The sequence below is a fragment of the Antechinus flavipes genome, chromosome 5 (assembly GCF_016432865.1).
Source record: "Antechinus flavipes isolate AdamAnt ecotype Samford, QLD, Australia chromosome 5, AdamAnt_v2, whole genome shotgun sequence".
NCBI lineage: Eukaryota > Metazoa > Chordata > Mammalia > Dasyuromorphia > Dasyuridae > Antechinus > Antechinus flavipes.
The window spans coordinates 204,936,233-204,944,301 of NC_067402.1; positions in this window are offsets into that span (position 1 = coordinate 204,936,233).

The window sequence follows — 8,069 nt, forward strand, 5'->3', positions numbered from 1 at the left end:
TAAAAACTTCTGCCCCAGATAGACAAACCTTATGTGCAGAAATGGCCTTTCCTGATGTCTCTTAATGCTAGTGCCCTCCCTAGTTATTATAGTATTATATGTATTTAGTTATCTCCATAATCTTTGTAATAAGTTATTTCCATGTTGTCTCCCCCCTTATATTGTGAGCTCCTTATTCATTTTTCCTTTATTGTACACACATGTCATTGATTCTATTCTAGTAAGCATTCTCAGTGATTTTGATAATGCTTTTCAAATTTTCAGATGGTACAAAGATGGTAAGGATAGCCAATATGTTAAATGTCAGAAGTTGTAAACAAAAAGAGTTTGACAGTCTCACAAGAGATGGGATCAAATAGGAAAGAAATGATTAGAAAGAAAGGTAAAATTCTATGCTTTGGATTAAAAAAAATTCAAGTATAGAATGGTAGAAATACAACCCAATTAATATTCCTATAATACAAGTCTGACTGTGCCATTTTGCTGCTCAACAAGCTCTAATGGTGTCTAGAATAGAACACAAACTCTTTTTTTTTTTTTTTTTTTTTGGTTTTTAAAGCCCTTTATTGTAGAGGAATGCAAATAGTAGGGGAACTCTGAGTGAGGTATAAGACCCTTCAGCCCAGAGCAAACCTGCTAACTATCTGGTTTGGCTCCCCATTTTCTCTTTGATGTTCTCACCTTTCCTGAGAAGTCAGGGAGAGCATGACCACCTGTGTTGTGCTTGAAACAAGGATACTTACAACAAGCTGTTAACTTAGTGGAATTAATGGTTCTTTAGTTCACATATATACTTAGTACTTAGTATGGTGATGTAATGGTTCTCTAGTTCACACATACTCAGTATACTGTAATGATGTAATTATAATAGGGTATTTAAAGTGGGGACAAAGTCAGACTCAGAGGGAGATTGATTTAGACTGGTTCAGACTGAGATTGGGTCAGACTATGACACACACACAGACTGTCTAAGAGACAATAAAGACTTTGGACTCTATTCTTGTCCATTCTCATGGTATCTATCCTGCTGAAACCAAGGCCCTTCCAGAAAGGCTCCAGAAAGCTAGCCCAAACATTGCACTTTATAATATGGTTCTAGCCTATTTTTCCAGGCTTGTTACATAATCCCCTTCACGTACTTGTATTCTAGCCAAACTGATTTACTTTTTGTTCCCTTTTATCCAACATTCCATTTTCTTCCTCCTTTTCTTAGTCTAGACTGGCCCCTATACCTGGAGGCCCTTATATCTGCCTTAGAAAATCCCTAGCTTTCTCCAAGTCTTAAATAAATAAAGTACCACTTCTAACACAAGACCTTCCATGATTCTCCAAATTAATGGAGCCCTTTTCCATTATGATTTGTACTGTCACTGTGTCTAACTCACTTCCACATCAAAGCTAAATTATCAGAAGGCAGGTCTGAGTCAGGCCCAGTCCAGAACATTTCCCTCTCTTCAGAAGTCCCAAACACACTGCTCATTTCCTTGGAGCTTACTCTCCACACCATCAGCAATTTGGTCTTCTTCCCATTCTCCCTCCTTCTCCCCCACTCTGAATAAATTCACTGTGAGGAGACCTGAATGATTGGTGAGGTCTGCCTTTATGTATTGTCTCTTCCCATTAGAATGTAAGTCCACTGGCAAGATTTACATGACTTGATGTTGAGTGAAACTAGCAGAACCACGAATCCATTGTACACAGTAACAGCAAGAATGCAATGATCAATCATGAAAACCTTGGTTCTTCTCCGCACTTCAGTGATCCAAGGCAATCCTAATAAATCTTGGATGGAAAATACAATCCATATCCAGAGAGAAAATTGTGGAGACTGAATGTAAATCAATACATGCTATGTTCACTTTTTTTCCCTTGTTTTATTTTTTCTCATGGTTTTCCCCTTTCGTTCTCATTTTTCTCTCCCAACGTGATTCATAAAGAAATGTGGTTTTTTGTTTGTTTGTTTGGTTGAATTTTTTGCTTTTTGCTAAGGCAATTAGGGTTAAGTGACTTGCCCAGGCTCACACAGCCGGGAAGTATTAAGTGTCTGAGACCAGAATAGAACTCAGGTCTTCCTGACTTCAGGACTGGTGCTCTATCCACCACACCACCTAGCTGCTCCAGGAAATGTGTTTTTTAAAAAATGAATGTACACATATAGCCAGAAAAAAATGTTTTTTAAAGATTGTAATCCTATTTAATTTTTTATATTCCCCATACATGATGGGGGATCCCTGAAATTGTCCTCCTTGAAACTGTCCTTCTTGACCTTTGGGGTGAGCCTTGAAACTTTCTGACAGGAACCCACTCTTTGGGGCAGTTAAGTGGTTTCATGAAGAGTGGCCCAGGACCACTCCCTACTTAGCTCAAACTTAAGTGGTCTCATTTAGCTGGAGATCTGGACCTGTGATATCTCTATTGAGCTGAAAATTGGCTCAGAACCATTCCCAGTAAGTGGTCTCATTCAATCGAAATTTAGGTGAGGGGGGAAGAGGCAATGACAACATTGAAGTAATCTTATTCAATTGAAACTTCAGATCTCACATCTTTTATAAAAAGGGGCAATTTGGAGCTCGTTTCTTTGCCCAAAAGCAGGACCATGCCAGGCCAAGGGACTTCTCCTTGTCATAACTGCCTGCAAGGACCCCCTGCTGGCTGAAAAGACATTCTCTTCTCAGCGTTAACACCTCTCTCTCTCTCTCTCTCTCTCTCTCTCTCTCTCTCTCTCTCTCTCTCTCTCTCTCTCTCTCTCTCTCTCTCTGTCTCTCTGTCTTTCCCAGGATTTCTCTCCTAGACCTTTACTTCAATGTCAGGACCTTACTACTGAGGAAGTCAATCTCCTAGAAAAAGCTAACTTCTCAGTGGCAATAAACTTTTTGCCAGTCTAACTTTTCGGGTTCGTGAATTCTTTTATGAAGGACCTGTGCCAACCAGATGGGGTTCCCACAACTCCCTGCACTGCCACAAACCTCAATATACATAATGCTTGGCACACAGTAAGCACTTAATAAATGCTTTTTCTGGGGATGTTAGTCTAGCAACTTAAAAGATTGATGAGTTGATCCAAAAGGCCACAGTAGTTTTGATTTGATTATTGTGGCCTAGCCAGGCAGCTGACAAGGTGGAAGACTGGATAATGTAGTTGGTTTAGGGTACACTAGATATAGTAGGGGAGGTGTATTTGCACTCTCCAATCAAGGAAGTGCATACCCTGAACAAGAGTTTCAAAGCTGAGATAAATGATCCCTCCAAGGAGCTGGGTCTATGGTTTCTGAAGTCTGGACTATTTCTGGTGAAGAGGCTGTCGACAGGGCTATTGACGATATGGTTTTAAATGTGGGACATCTGCATTGATGTGAAATATAAAACTTGTGCTAGAGACTCTCATGATATGTAAACATAGTTTATAGGATTTTTTTTTTCTTCTCTTAGCTTGAATTCCCCACCTAAGAAATCTGGGAAAATAATATACTTGATACCTCCATTCCTCTGAGACCAATTTACTATTTGTAAGTATGCAGTTCATAATGTGAAGATGGGAAGTTCTGAAAGAATGGTGAAAAAATAATCTCTCAAAAAAAAAATCTCTCAGAAAAAAACCAAATTCTCATTGCACAATCCTCTCCAAAAAAGCTCACTTTGGCCTTCTAGAGTCAGTCCCCTGTTGCAAGTACTCTTGCAGTTCTGGATAGACCCAGCAGGTGTCACTAAGATAACATTTTGTAATTCTTTGTATTTCTCAGCCAAGAGATTTATTCCTCTGCACTATTGTCTTTAGGTCTTAGAGACAAAGACTGCAGCAAAATCCTTTTAGTTATTGGAAAAAACCTCAAATGTTTTCCATGTTTGGCAGGAAACAATTCACACATGTTGTGGGGATGGGTGCAGTGGCAGATAAAGGACTTCCTAGTATAGTTATCTTTTTTTTTTTTTTTTTTTGGCCAATCTTTGACTCCATAAAAGCTCAATTAGTGATCAGGGTCTCTGTCATGCTCCCCAGCACCATGAAAAACCCTTTCGCCAACTCCCAGTTTAAATGTGACTATAAATCAAAATATTATTCCACTCTGGGGCATTATTTTTAGCATAAGGGGACATTGTTTATCTGAGTCAACAAACTCCCCATTTTTCTCTATTTAGAAGTCAACCAATCCACAAGATTTGCCATTCACTGTGCTATACACCGGGAATACAACAAAAGGCAAAAACATTGTCCCTGGTCTCAAGGACCTCACAGTCTTTGTGGGGAGGAATGATATGTAAACTATATACAAATGAGATATATGGTGTAAAGCTGAGATAGTCAACAGAGGGAAGACACTACAATTAAAGGAAAAACTTGCAAGTTTTTCGCTAAGACTTGAAAGCCAGGGAATCCAAGGAGGCAGAGATGGAGACTCCATTCTGGGCATGGTGGATATCTCTTGTAAACTCTCAGAGTGTAGAAATAGAATTTTTTTTTTTAAAGTAATAGCAAGGAGGTCAAACTAACTGCGTCTAAGAGTATGGCTGAATGTAAATTGTAAGAAAACTGGAAAGTCGTAATTAATTAGGTACAACCAAGACAGACACAGAGTGGATGGAGATGTAATCTCAGAGGATAAAGTATAGCAGCTGTTGCGGGGAGCTTGGTGGTGGAACCAGGAAAAACCTGCAGAGAGTGGAATTTAAGCTAAATCTTAGCCAGGAAAACTACTAAGAGGCTTAAGAGGGAAAAGGGAACATTTCAGTCACTGGGAACAGTTAGGACAAAGACCACTGACCAAAAGGGATCTTACATCCTCTTAAGAAATCTTTAGTATGGACCAGAAAAAGTCACAGTAGGCAGTGGTTCTGGAAGAGTGCCATCTGGTGGGCAATCCCAACATTGGACCTGCAGGATAATTATTAGAATGAGAAACTATCTGTAGGCTTAAAGAAAGTAGCAAGCACAGCACAGTCCAAGGGCCCTTAGTTGGGGAACAATGTAAATGATTATTGCAAATATAAATAAATATAAATATACAGCCACAAAGCTGCAGTACATTTATATATTAGAATTGGATTCATTTGTGGCTTTAAATATCCTCTCACACTGGTCATATATTACAGGAGAAAATGAATTATTCTTTATAATAATTTAAAACATACTATACCTAAATATCTTGGGAATTACTGAAAAATCTCTTTGCATATTCATACTTTTGGCGAAATTATCTTTCTGATACTTCAAAACATTATTTCATATAAAAAAATGAAAACTTGTTTTCAGGGCAAAAACCCCAATATTGTAAGAATATTCTTTTAAATTCCAGATACCTGAAACGGGAGTAGCCTATTGTCTCATTCTTGAGCTGTCAGATTTAAATGGAACATAGAATTAATGCTAACTTGAATTTATAAAGCATTTTAAGGCTTACATTTAAGGATTACATTTTAAGGCTTTTCTTATCATGACCTTATGAAGTAGGCGGTTATTCTATTTTCAGAAGAAGAACTTGAAACTTAGAGGAAATTAACTGTCCACAGTCATGTTGGTATCTTGACTCTAAGTCTAGGATGCTTTTCTTTTCTCTTTTATTTTTTTTTATGGTGTTAACTATTTTCCAGTTACCTTTTTAAAAAGCATAGATATTTCTCTGTTATTTTTTCCAGTTCTACTTTTTCTCCCTTGCCCTTCTTCTACCCTCTATTCATTGAAAAAAAAAAAGCTCATTGCAAATATGCAGAGTCATGTAAAACAAATTTGTGCTTGAGCCATGTCTCTCTAACCTGCTCTCTAAGCCCTCCCCCCCCCCCAAAAAAAAAGCAAGAAAGAGAAAAAAATAAACTTCAATCTATATGCTGAGTTCATCAGCTCTCTGTCTGGAGGTAGAAAACATCATGAGTCTTTTAGAATTTGTGGTGGGTCATTGCGTTGATCAGATTTATTAAGTCTTTCAAAGTTAATTATTTTTCAAATTTAATTTTTAGGTTATCTATGTATATTTTTTAAACACATTTCCATATGAGACTTGTTGGGAAAGTTGTTTTCAGAACAAAAGGGAAAAGCCATGAGAAAGAAAAAAAAAGTGAAAACAGTATGCTTCAGTTTGCATTCAGGCTCTATAGTTTTCTCTTTAAATGAAATTGGCATTTTCCATTCAAAGTTTATTGGAATTGCCTTGGATCTCTGAATTGCTGATAATAATTGAGTCTATCATAGTTGATCATGATGCAATCTTGCTGTTGCTTTGTACAATGTTTTCTTGGTTCTGCTCATTTCACTCAGTATTAGTTCATGTAAATCCTTCCAGGCTTTTCTGAAATCAACCTGTTCATTATTTTTTAGAGAATAATAATATTCCATTACTTTCATATATCATAACTTACTCAGTCATTCCTCAACTGATGGGCATCCACTCATTTTCTAATTCTTTACCACTATAAAAAGAATTACTACAAATATTTTTGCACATGTAACTCCTTTTCCCTCTGTTATGGTCTCTTTGGATCCAATAGTGGCATTGCTGGATCAAAGGGTATGCACAGTTTTATAACCCAAAGTTTGTTATTTTTATAATATTGCTATTTCTGTATAAATTATTTTCCTGGTTCTGCTCACTTCACTTTGTGTCAGTTCATATGGGTCTTTCAAGATTTTTTAAAAATCTCCATTGTAATTTTAAAAAGCATAATAGTATTTTATCATATCCATATACTTTAACTTGTTCAGTCATTCTCCAGGTAATGGATATCCCCTCAGATTTCAATTTTTTACCACCATGAAAAGAACTGACACAAATATTTTGGTGTGTAGACTTTAGTAGTATTATCATTGTGTCAAAGAGCATTTATAGTTTAATAGTATAATTCCAAATTCTTGTCTAGACTTGTTGGAATAATTCACAATTTTACTAACTTTGTGTTAATGTTCCCACATCTCTAATATTTGTCATTTTTCTTTTTTTGTCATCTTTTCCAATCTGATGAGTGTGGACTAAAACTTTTGACAATTCCTTTCTATAATTATTAGTGATTTAGAGCATTTTTTTTCATATGTTACTGTTAGTTTGGATATCTTCCTCTCAAAAGTATCTATTCATAGCCTTTGACTATTTATCAATTGGGAGATGGCTCTTATTCTTATAAATTCGAATCAATTTCCTGTTTTTCTTTTAATTTTAGCTGTATTTATTTTGTATATATAAAATCTTTTTAATTTTAGGTAATCAGAATTATCCATGTTACTTCCTGTGAATCTCTACCTCTTATATGGTCACACATTCATAGATATGACAGGTAATTTATTTCATATTCCATGAATTTGCTTATAATATTACCTTTTATGTCTAGAACTTAAACTTTTAATTTTGTAAATCTCTCCTTTGATTTTTAGGATTTTCTCTTGTTGTTTAATTGATGGATATGTGTTAATTTTGGCTTTTTTATCCTTTTTTTTTTTTTTTTTTTTGCTTATATACTCAATTTTTATTGAACTGCTCTTTCTCATTTTTATTAGTACAAACTTTAGAGATATAATTTTCTCCCAATGCTGCTTTGGCTGCATCACACAAATGTTAGTATGTTGTTTTATTGTCATTATCTTTAATGAAATTATCATTATATGATTTGTTCTTTGACTCATTTATTCTTCAGGAATAGATTATTTAGCTTCTAATTAATTTTTAATCTATGCTTTCACAGTCCTTTACTTAATGAAATTTTGATTGCATTTTGGTGAAAAAAAAAATAATATTCTGAACCACAACATAGCATTTCCACTCCCTCTGTTTTTGTGAGTTTGCATTTTTATTTCCTTCTCAGGTTATTTTTACCTTATGTCTAAGTCTAATTTTTCTTGTGCAGCAAAATAACTGCATGGATATGTATACATATGTTATATTTAACATATACTTTAATATATTTAACATGTATGGGTCTGCCTGCCATCTAGGGGAGGAGGTGGGATGAAGGAGGGGAAAAGTTGAAAAAGAGAGTTTGGCAAGGGTCAATGCTGAAAAATTATCCATGCATATATCTTGTAAATAAAAAGCTATAATAAAAAAAAATATTCATGTTTTTCTGTATTTGTGAGATTTTTTATGCCCTAG